Source organism: Myotis lucifugus, unplaced genomic scaffold, assembly GCF_000147115.1.
Source record: "Myotis lucifugus unplaced genomic scaffold, Myoluc2.0 scaffold_388, whole genome shotgun sequence".
In the NCBI taxonomy this organism is placed as follows: domain Eukaryota; kingdom Metazoa; phylum Chordata; class Mammalia; order Chiroptera; family Vespertilionidae; genus Myotis; species Myotis lucifugus.
In genome coordinates, this window is record NW_005871436.1 from 61,666 (window position 1) to 77,359 (window position 15,694).

At 39.8% G+C, this 15,694-nt stretch overlaps 1 long non-coding RNA gene across 1 annotated transcript in view; it reads left to right on the forward strand.

The window, feature by feature from the left end:
* The window catches only part of LOC111823089, a 16,495-nt gene extending 1,701 nt beyond the window's left edge, over window positions 1-14,794 (forward strand). The window contains exons 2-4 of the long non-coding RNA XR_002826074.1: window positions 3,348-3,468; window positions 13,745-14,027; window positions 14,670-14,794. This is a non-coding gene — a long non-coding RNA (uncharacterized LOC111823089). The remainder of the gene's footprint in view (window positions 1-3,347; window positions 3,469-13,744; window positions 14,028-14,669) is intronic.
* The last annotated feature ends 900 nt before the right edge of the window (window positions 14,795-15,694 follow it).

Genomic DNA, 15,694 nt, shown 5'->3' on the forward strand with positions numbered 1-15,694 from the left:
TGTGTAGCGCACCCGCCTCCGCTCCCCCACCCCAGGATCCGCGACTATTCCTTCAATTCCGGGTTCGGGGGTCCTGTTTTTTGGTTGCCAGCAGTTGAGAGAGATCCCCCCCCCCCCCCGACCCCAAGCAGCACTGGTTTATAGGGTTGATCTCTCGTGTTTGTTGACTCCCACAGGTACTGGGGGGCTCGGAGACCGTATTTAAGTGGAGCACACTAATGCATAGTCAGTGGTTCTCAACCTTCTGGCCCTTTAAATACAGTTCCTCATGTTGTGACCCAACCATAAAATTACTTTCGTTGCTACTTCATAACTGTAATGTTGCTACTGTTATGAATCGTAATGTAAATATCTGATATGTAGGATGGTCTTAGGCGACCCCTGTGAAAGGGTCGTTCTACTGCCAAAGGGGTCGGGACCCACAGGTTGAGAACCGCTGCATAGATGGTACACCCCATCTTCTTCTACTGCAGGGCCTGCCACAGGCCGAGAGAGCGAGAGAGAGCCGTGTGAAATCAAAGGGCAATGCTGATGATTGAGCCCCCCTCTGCCCACCACATTGGGCTAAGGTGGCCCGGAGAACAGAACACAAGTCGTTTTTGCTTCAAAAGGACACCACCTTTCTAATGAAATTACACGTTGGTCGAGGTGGAGAGTACCCCACCTCTGGCCGGCCATAGTATTTAATGTAGGAAATTTAATTTCCTGTTGACTATTTTGCTGAAGTTCTCCTTGGAAGTCGACTTAAAACATGTGCCTTGCCCTGACCGGTTTGGCTCGGTGGATAGAGCATCGGCCTGCAGACAGAAGAGGGTCCTGGGTTCGATTCTGGTCCAGGGCACATGCCCGGGTTGTGGGCTCCATCCCCAGTAGGGGGCGTGAAGGAGGCAGCCAATCCATGATTCTCTCTTATCATTGATGTTTCTCTCTCTCTCTTTCCATCTCCCTTCCTCTCTAAAATCAATAAAGATATATTTAAAAAAAAAACAACAAAAAAACATTTGCCTTTTGGTGAATTATTTAAAACCTTGGCTGTACATTAGAATCTGGGCCACTGTGTCCAGAATGTCTGGGCAGAGGCCTTGGGATCCCCATGCAATTGTGATTGTCAGCCAAGGTATTTTAAAGGATTCTAATTGATTTGTGGAGAAAACTCCCTTAGAAAGTTTTAGCTGTGACAATGATAGGCTTCTCTATGAAAGGTTTGCAGACCTATCTTTGTAGAATTGATGTTTCTTAGATGTGACAATTTGTCATAATACATTATTTCTTCAAAGATCATTATGTACATTAATTTGGGGTAGTTTTTTTATTGTGTGTGTGTGTGTGTTTTGTCAGCAGTGGTAAAGTCTGGATTCTAAGGAGGCTTTGTCATCTCCTATGGTTATTAAGATTTTGGGAATCACATACTATAAACCATTTTTAATTACAAGGTTACCAGTGAAATAAGATAAATTATCTAGCAGTGGTTCTCAACGCTCAGGCCCTTTAAATACAGTTCCTCATGTTGTGACCCAACCATAGAATTATTTTCGTTGCTACCTCATAACTGTAATGTTGCTACTGTTATGAATCGTAATGTAAATATCTGATCTGCAGGATGGTCTTAGGCGACCCCTGTGAAAGGGTCGTTCAACCGCCAAAGGGGTTGCGACCCACAGGTTGAGAACCGCTGGTTTAGAACCCCTTGTGAAAAAGGGTAAGGTTGGGAAAATGGAAGTTTCTCTCAACTGTTTTATGAAACCTAGGTAATTTAGGATGTTTGATGTTTGTCAAAAGTCTCTGACAGTCTGGTCCTAAATCCTTAGGAAGAGAACATTAGAATCTCCTCCAGCTTCTGTTCTTGGTTGTATGGACTTCCATGTTGATGGGAGTTTCTAGACATGGAGGTGGCTGGAGAAGTTAGGTTTGTAAAACCTCTGTGAAAGCTTCTCTCAACTGTGGTAGAATTTGGTCTTGCCTTAATGACACCATACCTTAACATTTCTGGTTTATTGGGTGCTGAATGTAAATAAAAGAAGATTCTACCAAATGAACAACCTGTAATTTGTTTACAGTTGCCCCAGGACTCTACAAGAACAACTACTTGTCCTGATAGTTGTAAGTACCTGTGCTCTCTATATCACAACTTATTATGAGGGTCAGTTTAGATAATATAAATAAATGAACTATTACAGCCCTGGCCAGTGTGGTTCTGTTGGAGTATCATTCCATGCACAGAAGGGTCGTGGGTTCCGTCCCTGGTCAGGGCACATACCCAAGTTGTGGGTTTGATCCCTGGTTGGGGTGCATGTGTGTGTGTGTGGTGTACAACTGATGGATGTTTCTCTTCTATGAAGTGGAGAGAGAAGTACCTTTCATCATGCGTTAACATACTTGGCATAGTGCCTGGTACAGAGTAAATAAATGCTTAAATGTTAGCTATCATTACTAATGCAGATTGAAGCCTCTAAAACTTCTAAATTTAATTCTGATTGCACATTTACCTGTTAGATTATTATGTGATTTTTTTGTTTTTTTAGTTTTAAAAAATATTTTTATTGATTTCAGAGAGGAAGGAAGAGGGGGAGAGAGAGAGAAACATCAATGATGAGAGAGAATCGTTGATTGGCTGCCCCTTGCATGCCCTCCCCTGGGGATCTAGCCCGCAACCCAGGCATGTGCCATGACTGGGAATCAAACTATGACCTCCTGGTTCACAGGTCCACACTAAACTGGTGAGCCACACCGGCCAGTCTTACGTTTTGATAATCCTATTACATTAGTAGTCTTTGTTATGGCAATGCATAATAATTGTGGTCAAGAAAAATATTTCAGTTTGATATGATCATTATAGAGCATTTTAAAGCCATTTTCAACATTAAATGCTATAGCTGCATTGTCCAATATAGTAACTACTAGCCATGATGGCTCTTGATCTCGTGAAATGTGTGCTTTTCTATCGAATTAAGATGTGCTTTAAATTAAAATACACACTACATTTCAAAGACTTAGTAGGAAATTAAGAATAACTAACAATTTAACATTGGTCACATGTAGAAACGATAATATACTGGTTTAAATAAAATATATTAATTATATTTATTAATAAACTATAATTATTAACTATATTAACAATTTTGCCTGTTTTTTACTTTTTAAAATATAACTACTAGAAACTTTAAAATTACATATGTAGTTTATATTTGTGAGTCACATTATATTTTTATTGGACAGTGCTTTACTGGAGAATAAAATAACCAGCTAGCTGTACATAGGTGTCCTCATACTTTGTTCATTTAGATTTCGGAAGTGACTTGTCACAAAGTGAACATCACCTACCTTATAGTGCTTTCTGTTGCTTCCAGTTTTCCGACTTGATTCTCAGGAATTTGGAGACATGGTACAGTACTTTCTGAGCAATTCCTTGCTGAGGAATTTCTTTTCCCTGCTGGTTTGACATTAAACAGATTTGTGAACCTTTAGAAGGTAAGTGACTCCAGATTTGATCTTGTAGAATAAATATAACTTAAATCAAGGACTGAGGAAGAGTTGGGAGAAGGAAGAATACCTTTTATTTTTTTATGTTGATTATTTTCCCTTAAGTGTGGTAAATGAATTTAAAAACCCTATTTGCTGCATTTTAACACCCACCTGAAATAAAAATATACTTAAAAGAATTTAAGTTTTTTTTTATTGCTAAAAGTATTACAAAGGGTATTACATATGTGTCCTTCCCCGGAAAAAGATATATCATGAAAAATGTATCCAAAAGAGACCTGAAATGGTTATACCAACATCAGACAAAATAGATTTTATGATAAAAGTCCTTGGGTTGATCTCTTACCCCCCTCCCTCCTGCCCCCCAACCCTCCCTGGCCTTCCCGCTGCAGTTTGACAATCAGTTTGAGGCAGCTCTGCCTCTGTAAAAGAATTTAAGTTTTTAAGTTCAATATTTTTCTTTAGAACACAGATAGTTTTAAAGAAAAAGGATGGAAAAAGATATACCATGAAAAATGTATCCAAAAGAGACCTGAAATGGTTATACCAACATCAGACAAAATAGATTTTATGATAAAATTGTTATCAGAGACAAAGGAGGACATTTTATTATGAAATTTAGGACGATCTAAACAAATGAAAACTCATTACATATGCATGGATTGAAAGACTTAATATCAAGATGGCAATACTCCCCAAGTTGACATACAGATTTAAGGTAATAACTGTTAAAATTTCAACTGCTTCCCCCCCAGCCCCCCCTAAAATGGATAAGCTGATCTAAAATTCACATTAATTGCAAGAGACTACAAATAACCAAAACAATCTTGAACCCAACAGAAGTTGGAAGACTTACACCTTGATTTTAAAGCTTACTACAAAACTATAATAATGAAGACACTGTGGTACTGGCTTAAGGATAGACATATGGATCGATGGAATTAAATAGAGACTCCAGAAGTAAACCTTTTATTTGTGGTCAATTGATTTTTTACAAGAATGCTGTGATGGGTAATGTTTTAACTTGGCTAGGCTATTACCAGTTGTTGGGTCAAACACTAGATTTATGGATATGATTAATATTTAAAATCAGTTGAGCCTTGGCCGGTTTTGTTCAGTGGTTAGAGTGTTGACCCTCAGACTGAAGGGCCGAAGGTTCTATTCCAGGCAGGGGCACATGCCCCAGTTTTGGGCTTGATCCCAGGTTCTGGTTGGGCACATGCAGGAGGCAGCCAATTGGCATGTTTCTCTCACCTCAATGTTTGTCTCTCTCTGTCTCTGTCTCTGCCCTCCCTTCCACTCTCTCTGAGGAATCAGTGGGAAAAGTGTCCTGGGGTGAGGACTGAATGAATGAATGAATGAATGAATAATAAATAAAATCAGTTGATTTTAAGTAGAGCAGATTAACCTCCACCAGCGGGGTGGGTCTCATCCAAGTAGTAAAGGCCTTGATGGAAAGCAGACTGAGTTTTCCGGAGAAGAAGCAATTCTGCTTCAAGTCTGCAACACAAACACCTGCTGGCTTGCTCTGCAAATTTCAGAATTGAACATCAACTTTTACATGAAATTCACTTGCTGGTCTGCCCCTATAGACTTCAGTCATACCAACCCCACAATAATGTAAGCTAATTTCTTAAAATAAATCTCTCTATATATATTCTATTGATCTTATTTCTCTGGAGGACACTGATGGATACAGGTGCCAAGACCATTTAGTGTTGGAACAGACTTTCCAACAGATGTTATGGTACAACTGGATATCCACATGCACAAGAATGAAGCTGGACTACTACTTCACACATATATGAACCTCAAAACAGAGCCTAGACCTAAATGTAGGAGCTAAAACTATAAAATTCTTAGAGGGTAGCAGACCAAATCTTCATGGCCTTGGATTAAGCAGTCATTTTTTAGATGTAACACCAAAATCACAAAAGACAAAAGGAAAAAATAGATAAATTAAACTTTATTTGAAGTTAAAAACTTTTGTGCTTTAATGGGTTGTCTTTTCATCAAGAAAGTGAAAAGACAACCCATAGAATGGACAAAAATATTTGCAAATCATATATTTTATGGGACTTTTATCCAGAATATATAAAGAACTGTTACATCCAATAATAAGGAGACAACCCAATTCAAAAGTGGGTAAAACATTTGAATAGACATTTCCCCAAAGAAGATATAAGAATACAAGTGGCTAATAAGTACAATAAAAGATGATCAACATCATTAGTCATTACAGACATGCAAATCAAAACCACAATGAAATATCACTTCATTTCCATTAGAATGGCTATACTAAAAAAGACAATAGCAAGTCTGGTAAGGATGTGGAGAAATTGAAACCCTCATACATTGCCTATGGGAATATAAAATGGCGTAATCAATTTAGAAAACAATTTGGTAATTCTTTAAAAGTTACACAGAGTTACTATATGATGCAGCAATTCTACTCCTAAGTATATGCTCAAGAGAAATGCTAACATATGTCTACACAAAAAACTTGTACATGAATGTTCATAACATTATTCATAATAGCCACAAAGTGGAAACAAGCCAAATGTACATCAACTGATGAACAGGTAAAATGTGGTGTAGCCATACAATGGTATATTATTTGGCAATAAAAAGAAATGAAGTACTGATACATACTACAACATGGATCAACTTTAAAAACATGGTAAGTTAAAGAAACCAGACATAAAAAGTGGTTCCATTTATATGACATGTCTAGAATCAGCAAATCCATAGAGACAGAGAGTAGAATAGTGGTTGTCAGGAGCCTGGGGATGGGGGCGGAGGTGGGGGGAGGAGGAGGGAGCAAGAGAGGAGGGAATGGGGAGTGACTGCTAATGGATATGGAGATTCTTTTTGAGGTGATAAAAATGTTCTGGAATCTGGTAGTGGTGATGGATGCACAACTCTGAATATATGAAACACTCTATTGTATACTTTAAAAGGGTGAACTGTGAGGCTGGGAGCTCGAGGTGCCTTTCCCCACCTCCTCCTTTCCCCAGGACATTCCACCCCAAGCACACTGCGGGAACCTCTCTTTCCTCTTTTGTCTCTCAAGGAGTCTCTCTCTCTCTCTCTCTCTCTCTCTCTCTCTCTCTCTCTCTCTCTCTCTCCCCCTTTCCCCTAAGATCCAAGGGAACTTTTTAGCTGTAACTTGTTTCCTGAGCCCATTTCTCCATTTCTTCTATGGCTCACTTCTTCTACCTCACTTCTTTTAGGGAAAGTTTATTCCTAAATAAACGAATAAACTTTCCCTAAAAAAATAAAAGGGTGAACTTTATGGAATGTGAATTATATCTCAAGAAAGCTATTATTTTTAAAAAATGTTTTTCCTTAGAGATCTGAAGGAAATGGATCCAGATCTCAATTATTGTTTTTCTATTTTCACAATATTTTTAACTCAGTTCAAAATACATGGATGATAACATTCATAACCCTCAAACCTTCTGAACATTCCTAAACCAGTATTGGGGGTGAGGGAGGAGGGAGATTCGGATATGATTTAGTATATATATTTTCCTCTCCATCTATTTGCTATTTATAGCAGGTATCTTACAATTTAGACACAATGACATACACATTTTGCCTCATGCATTATGATGGCATACATAGTGGAATATTAATTGTGACATCAATCCACATCTCAAATTAGCATCCCCTGGCAGGATAGATTTTTTAATGGTCTAAAGTTCATGAGGAAGAAACAAAAGGAACTTTATAATAGTTCATATTCTTCAGTTCTACCCACTCTGTATAGTAGTTTTTCATGCCATATTTTATTGTTAGTATTTATTCAACAAACAATTTTTTAGCAAATATTCATTGGGCACCTTCTCTGCAGTAGGCACTCATAGGCTGTTGTGATTCAGTAGTGAGCAAGTAGACTGGGTTCCCACCTCCATGGAGCTCATAATCTTTTCAAAGATATCAGGCAATGAACAAGTAAATTGGGTAGAAAAGATAATTTTATATAGTGACCACTGAAGAAAAGGAAAATGAGATCAAGAATGACTGGGGCAGAGTTGGCTACTACTTTAGGGACATAGTCTTTTGAGGGGAGGTGATATTTGAGTTGAGACTTGAAAGATGGGGAGACAAGTGAAGAAATGAGGGAAATTCCCCCAAACAAAGGAGACGGGGGTACAAAAACCCTAAGACAAAAATGAATCTGGTGTATTCCAACAAGGAAAGACTATAGTGAGAGGGGAGTAAGCACTGAGAGAAGGGGCTGGGGGGTAGGCAGTGGCCAGATCACCTAGGACATTGTGATAGTTTAGTTGTATGACTTTCTAAGTGGAATGAGAAACCATTTGATGGTTAAGTAAGAGGTATGACCTGGAAATCAGCTTTAAAAGATCATTCTGGCTGCTACATAGGAAATGCACTGTAGGAGGGAGTGGGGAAGCTGAGAGAGTATTAGGAGGTCATTATAGGACTCCAGGTCAGAGAAGATAGTGGCCTGGACTACAGCCACCCACCATGTCCAAAGTGGTCAGATTTAGATACTTTTCTTTTGGAAATAGAGCCGGATGTAGGGTGCAGAGGCAGATCCAAGTTTTGTGGGACCTGAAACGTACATAATTTGAGGGCCCTCTATAAGAAAAATAAACTGAATACAAAATGAGGTATCTTGGAAGGGTTCTGTGCAAGTGAAGGGCCTGCAGCTCAAACTTCATGAGCTTCGTGGGGGCTCCACCTCTGTCAGGGGTGAGATGGATGTAGCAAGGATGCCTAGGTTTTGAGGCTTAGCAGTGGTGATGTCATTAAGATGAGAACGTGTTTGGGGTACGGTCTAGAAAGGAGAAAATAAGAGTCAGGTTTCCTTCATGGGAAGCTTGAGATGCCTCATAGACAAACAAGAGGTGATGTCCAGGAAGCAGTTGGACAGAAGGACCAGGAGCTCAGGAAGAGGGCAGAGTTGGAAATGTCAACTTAATGTGTCATATTTATGGCATCTAAAGCTCTGGAGGTAGATGACATCACCTGGGGAAGAGAAAAGAGCATGAAGGACTCAGACATCACAACACTTAGAGGTCAGGCAGAGGAGGTTTTTAACTCATAATACAGATATCATAAGAGGGAGCTAGTGGCAGTACATTGAATATGTCTCCTTAAATTCTAATTCCCTTTTGATCACTGATTGCAAGGGTTTCTTTAACACCTAAGAGTCCACTAAAATGTAAAGATGGTTGGAATGCCAGGTCGACACAAATGTTAAAGAAAAGTAAATTACACAACACTTTCTTTTAAGGGATTACTTTTATTATTTGATGCTTTAGGAGAAGCGGTATTTTCTTGGTGCTCCTCTAAGTTTTCTTCAACCATCTAATCTACTTCTCCACCTCTTATTTAGAAAGAATGTTTTACAAAGAAATGAGATCAAACTAATACTAAGATGTCAAATGCTGTCCTCCCACCTCAATCTAAGACATATCTAATTAGTTTTATTTGTGCTTAAGTTTGTGCTTGATTATCAGAAATAATATACCTGCTATTTTAGGTGCACCCTCTCTCCCAGGAGCATGCCTGCTTTCCCGGCCCCTTCTTCTTCCTCCACATGCGTGCATCTCTAAACTCTAAGGGACCCAGCAGACTTGTGGCCAGGGGAGCGGTGGCAGCAGTAGCTCCTCCTCAGCTGACCCCCTGAACCTATCTCCAAGGCTTCCTTTTCTCTGACTTCTCAGTAAGCTCATTTCTGTTGCTGTGACTCATTTCTCAGTAAGCCAAAGCTCCCACCTAGGCTCTCTCCTCCAGTTTCTTCTGTCCTACGCCCTTCCTTGTTTCACTGTTCCCAGCTTTAAACAACATACTCGCAAAATACCTGAGATATACATATATATATATATATATATATATATATATATAATATATATATATATATATAATAATATATATATTATATTATATATATTATATATTATATTATATATTAATATATAATATATATTAATATATATTAATATATAATATAATATATATTAATATATATATTAATATATAATATAATATATATTAATATATATAATTATATATTATATATTATATATTATATATATTATATATATTGTATATATATATATAATTTTATTTAATTTTTTTCATTGATTTCAGAGAGGAAGGCAGAGGGAGAGAAATAGAAACATTAATGATGAGAGAGAATCATTGATGGGCTGCCTTCTGCACGCCCCTTCCTGGGGATTGAGCCCACAACCCAGGCATGTGCCCAGACTGGGAATCGAGCCATGACCTCCTGGTACATACATCGACGCTCATCCACTGAGCCACATCTGGCTGGGCTATACCTAATATTTTAAAGAATGCAGAAAAAGGATGGGAAAGGCAGGTATGTGTTTTAAGTTCTGTCTGCTATGTAAAATAAGAATAATCTTGGAGCCATGCTATAAAAATGCTTACGTTATAGGAATTCAGCTATACCACAGGCCAAATATTTTCTCTTAAAACATAACTACATGTAGAAAATATCGATAGAATGCAGCTTAAAAATGGAATATGCATCCTTATAGCTAAGCACCATCATTTTAAAGGGATCCCATTACACTATTAATCAGGCTGGTTAGACTCAGTTTTCAAACTCCTGCTCTTCCAGGAGCTCTGCCCTTATGAATGGGTCATTTCGTGGTGATGAGATTGAGAATAAGGGCTAAATCTTTTCTAACGAGAGAAGAGGACTATTCTATTTAAAAACTAGAAGAAAGTCATAATACTTAAGCTATTAACTTTAGAAGAAGCTTTATGGGTAAAATATATATGTATCCAATTTCATCTGTTGATAGGTTACAAAGCATGAAATCAATGTAGAGAAAGTTAAAGAGGTACTTTTTTTATGTATTGAAGTTAGAGAGGGAGAAAGAAAGGAGAGAGAAAGAGAAACATCGATTGTTGTTCCATTTATTTATGCATTCATTGGTTGATTCTTCTATGTGCCCTGACCGGGGATTGAAACCCCACCTATGAAAAAAAAAAAAAAAAAAAAAGAAATCCCACCTGTGTGTATGGGGACAATATTCTAGCCAACTGAGGTACTAGGCCAGGGCTAAGAGGTACTATTTTTAATAGGGTAGTCAGTGGAAACCTTTCTGAAGAGGTGACATTTTAGCATCTGAGAATGGATTGCTTCTTGGAACTTAATTTTGTGGAAAAGCAAAGTTATTTAATAAATTAATATTAAAAATACTCAACCTTTTTTTAAATAGCAGGTTTTAATTCATAATAAAACCTAACAAGATTTTAATCATTTTCTGTAAGTGCTAAATTTCTATACTTTATCTCAGTGAATCCTCATATTTAACCAACAAGGCTTCAACCATTTTGTCATGAAAACATTTATTGGGGTCAGGAGATCCTGGCTCCATTCGCAGCTTCACTACTAACTCACGCTGACCCTGAACTGGGCTCTCAATGTTCCCCTAGGCCTCCATTTCCTCATCGGTAAATTGGGAGAGTTGGACTAGATCCCCAGGGTATCTTTTTTCAGCTACAACATCTGAGCATCATTAAATCAATTATCTCACTGTGTTGAAATAGAGTGATGATTACAGAGGCCATTTAGCCCTGCTCTTCCAGAAACCAAATTGCTCTGGATCTCTGGGACCTGAGGTCTTATATATCTGCTTGCATTTTGGAAGATTTTTCTCCCCCCATTTTCCCTGTCAGCCAGCTGCCACTTACTGTAGCTGACAACATAAAATGACAGCTGTCTCTGCTTGTCAGCTGTTCTCATCATCTGGTTTGCTGTGTGCCTTGGAAACCAGGTACCTGAATGCATTAGATGGAATATGAAATAGGCACAAAGTAGAGAGCTGGGTCTATTTCACGTAGAGTACCATGCATGAGCTTGACAATTATTTGGCCACTCAGGTATTTTTCATTTTGGGGTTCATAACTTTGTTCTATACGTGTAATTCTTCTAGAATGCTAACACAAACCTCTCACTACTGGTATTATGAATATATATATTTCATACACACAAACACAAACACAAACACAAAAGTGACAGGACAAGAGAGCAGAACTGCTTAGGGAGGTCTAAATTAAACTTCCTATATAGTAAAAGGGTAATATGCAAATCGACTGAATGGCGGAATGACGGGTCCCTATGACGCACACTGACCACCAGGGAGCAGATGCAGGAGCTGACCCTTGGTGGTCATTGTGCTCCCACAGGGAGCGCACTGCTCACCCAGAAGCCCTTAGTTGGGCTCACTGCTGGTGAGCGCAGCAGCAGTGGCAGGAGCCTCTCCCACCTCTGCGGCAGCGCTAAGGATGCCCGACTGATGGGAGCGGGCCTAAGCCATCAGTCGGACATCCCCCGAGGGCTCCCAGACTGCGAGAGGGTGCAGGCCGGGCCTAGGGACCCTGAGTGTATGAATTTCGTGCACTGGGCCTCTAGTTATATAATAAAGACATTGCCACACTGGCCAGAGTGGCTCAGTGCTTGGGCATCCTACCATGCTCTGAAAGGTTGCCTGTTCAATTCCTAGCCAGGAAAATGCCTGGGTTGGGGCTTGATCCCCATTAGGAGCCTGCAGGAGGCAGCTGGTCAATGTTTCACTCTCACATTGATGTTCCCTCTCTCTCTCCCTTCCTCTCTTTAAAAACCAATAAAAAATATCTATTTCAAAAAAGACATTGCCATTTGACAAGTCCTATCTAATTTTCTTTGAGATGACATTTTGGCTTTTTTATACTTAGTTAGGTGATTACATTCTAGGAGAAGTAGTTAAATAAGGTAGTCCAGCCCTGGCCAGTGTGTCTCAGTGATTAAAGCACTGAAGGGTCACAGATTTGATTCCTGGTCGAGGGCATGTACCTGGGTTGCAGGTTCAATTCCTGGCCCTGGTCAAGGCAGAAGGCAACTGATCAATTGATGTCTCACTTGAGCACTTCCTCCCTCCCTCCCTCCCTCCCTCCTTTCCACTGTCTCTAAAAATCAATGGGAAAATATATTTGGGTGAGGATTAACATACATACATATATACATACATACATACATACATACATAAATAAAATAGTCCATTAAGAAAGTAGTCTTTTGACTACTTAGTGATTGATTTAATTTTTACAATGAAAATGAATTATGTTTTTTCTCATTTATGAGTACATTAAGATAAAATGTACTCAGTCTCTGAGAGGACAGAACCATAATGTATAGAGGCCTAAGATGGGTTCTCCAAACATTTTAAACAGAACTTACTTTGAAACACTTGAGAAATTTAAGCCCATAAGTGTCAGACTGCTTTTTTTAAAAATATATTTTATTGGTTTTTTTACAGAGAGGAAGGGAGAGGGATAGAGAGTTAGAAACATGGATGATAGAGAAACATCGATCAGCTGCCTCCTTCACACCCCCTACTGGGGATGTGCCCGCAACCAAGGTACATGCCCTTGACTGGAATCGAACCCGGGACCCTTCAGTCCGCAGGCCGACGCTCTATCCATTGAACCAAACCAGTTAGGGCCAGACTGCTTTTAAGTACTTTTTTCTATAGGAAAGTTAGGTAAAATATCCTGGTGGATTAGATTTTGATTAATTGGTGAATAGAAGTACAATGATCAAGAAATAAATGACATGCTCTGGCTGTGTAGCTCAATTGATTAGAACATCATCCCAATATGCTATGGTTGCGGGTTTGATCCCCGGTCAGGGAACATAAGAGAATCAACCAATTAATGCATAAATAAGTAGAACAACAAAAATCGATGTTTCTCTCTCACTCTCTTCCCCATCTTCCCTCCCCCCCCCCCTGCCCCATCAGTAAATAAAAATTAAATAAAAAGAAGTAAATATCACAATTGTAGGAGAAAATAGTAAGAGCTTTCTGTTAGAAAGGAAATAAAGAACACAATTAGTAGTGGCCAGAGACAGAACAAAAATACATTTGATAATTACAGTCTTACTTGGGTGCTGCAAGGATCCTGATCAGGGAAAACAGCTCTGCCCATACATGGGTCCTGGAAAGGTTTCTCCCCGGAACCACCTAAATGAAATAAAAACTCATTTTTACTGTTTCAGGATGGTTACACAAGTAATTAGGACAATAGTTTATATTCTTCTGGGCAACTCTAATAAAAAAGTGCTACATTCATAAGTACATGGAGGTAGTCACCAGGCCATTTAAGACACAATATCCAATAATAATGAGCAATCATGAAATTCTCATTCTTTCATTCTTGGTTTCTGTCTAGTAAGTACTCAGAATCCTTTTTTCTGGCCTTGCCTTCTTCTTAGGTACCACTGTGGGGACTCCAGAGAGTGACAGGGTTGAAAGGGTCCCCTGAACCTCCCTCAGAGAGACTTTCCTCCAGAATCACCCTCAATGATCCCTCAGTGTGGATTAAGTTCTTAAACTTTTTCATCTGAATTTGAGGTTTGGGGATGGCTTACAGTAGTCAAAGCTGTTCTTGGCACTATGGTCGCTCCAGTCGTGGCATGTCATGAAGCCCACTGTCCGGCCTCCTGGCTCAGAGACGTCACCATGGAGACATCTGACTGCAATTGTGACCCGCTGCAGGTGAGCAGTGCTGCACTGTTGGCACATTTCAGTCTGCCCACCAGACAACTTGTATGGGCCGTTCAGGCACTCCGATATTATGGGCTAACCCAACCGTCCCCAAAGCCATGGAGCGAAAGGGAGCTCTGGCCTTTGAGAACTCAAAACAAACTTCATGATGTTGAGGGCTGCTCAGATTGGAAACAAATATATCAACTTCAGTTTGAAACAGTAGTTTCTTTACCTATGGATTTCAATTCTGTTCTCCAACTCAATACTAAAAAGAGAAACCGATCTCTCACAGAGACAAAGAAAAATTTGTATGGGAGCAAAAGAAAATTCCCTATTAAATGAGTTTATGGCATTTTGTAGTTTAATTTTTATGTGACATATTACCTTAGCAGGTTTGTCCTAGTTTGTCCTAGTCCTTGATGACCTAGTTTCACTACACTTAGAATTCCATCATTCTATTTATTAATTTTCTTAGATAATGAATTAAAACCAAACTTCTTGTATTTAGAATTGTTTCAGAGGAATCATTTCAGAAACTCAGGAATCATTTCAGAATACTTCCTACCTATACCTACCATGAGAAGTGTACTAACAAGTCAATACACAGGATCAGACACAAATTCAACTAACTATAGCCTTGAAAATTTTCAGATGGCGGCAGAGTAGGAGGATGCTGCACGGACATGCTCCCAGACACAAGATGGAATAATGACTGAAATATGGAAAGGCTTCCTGAATAATCAATGGAAAACTCACAGGAGAGAACCCTGCTACCCAAGGACCGAAGATGGAGACCACATAGAGACTGGTAGGAGGGGTGGAGGCACCAAAGGGCTGACCAGGCACCCACAGACGGCAACTGAAGTCCCGGAGAGATATCTCAGCTGTAGGGGGGTGCCACTGAGAACTCTGGGATCTAATCCGAAGCTGGGCTCCCCAGCAGAGAGCACCAAACTGAGGAAGATACCCACATAACATCTAGCTGTGAAAAGCAGAGCGGTGCTGTCTGCCAGGGAGTGGCAGCTGAAAGTTTGGGCAGCCTCTTAAAGGGCCAACACACAAAAATTCCTTGTGGAGCCACCCACTTTGTGCTCTAGCAGAGGGAGGGTGAAGTGGACTGGAGCTATGAGAGCAGAACTCAGGACTGGGGACTTGGGGGATAGAGCTCAGAAGGCAGACGCCCCAAGTTTCCTGCACTGAGTCATTCCCTCACACAGTGAAGGACATCTTTCCCACATAGATATCTGCCTTGCCTGGGGGGAAGACAGTCAACACACCCTATTGAAAAATACCTTGCCCTGAGGCCACTTAAGAGATTAAAGGTAACAATTAGCCTCCAGGCAGAAGCAACTGCCCCACCCTATTGAAAAAACTCTCACCACACCTCAGGATGATTGCCTGGGGGAATCCTATTAGTCTGTAGACCAGTGGTTCTCAACCTTCCTACTGCCGAGACCCTTTAATACAGTTCCTCATGTTGTGGTGACCCCCAATTTCATTGTTACAAATTGAACATAATTAAAGCATAGTGATTAATCACAAAAACAATATGTAATTATATTTGTGTTTTCCGATGGTCTTAGGCAACCCCTGTGAAAGGGTCATTTGACCCCCAAAGGGTTCGCGACCCACAGGTTGAGAACTGCTGCTGTAGACAGAGGCGGTCTCTGGAGGTT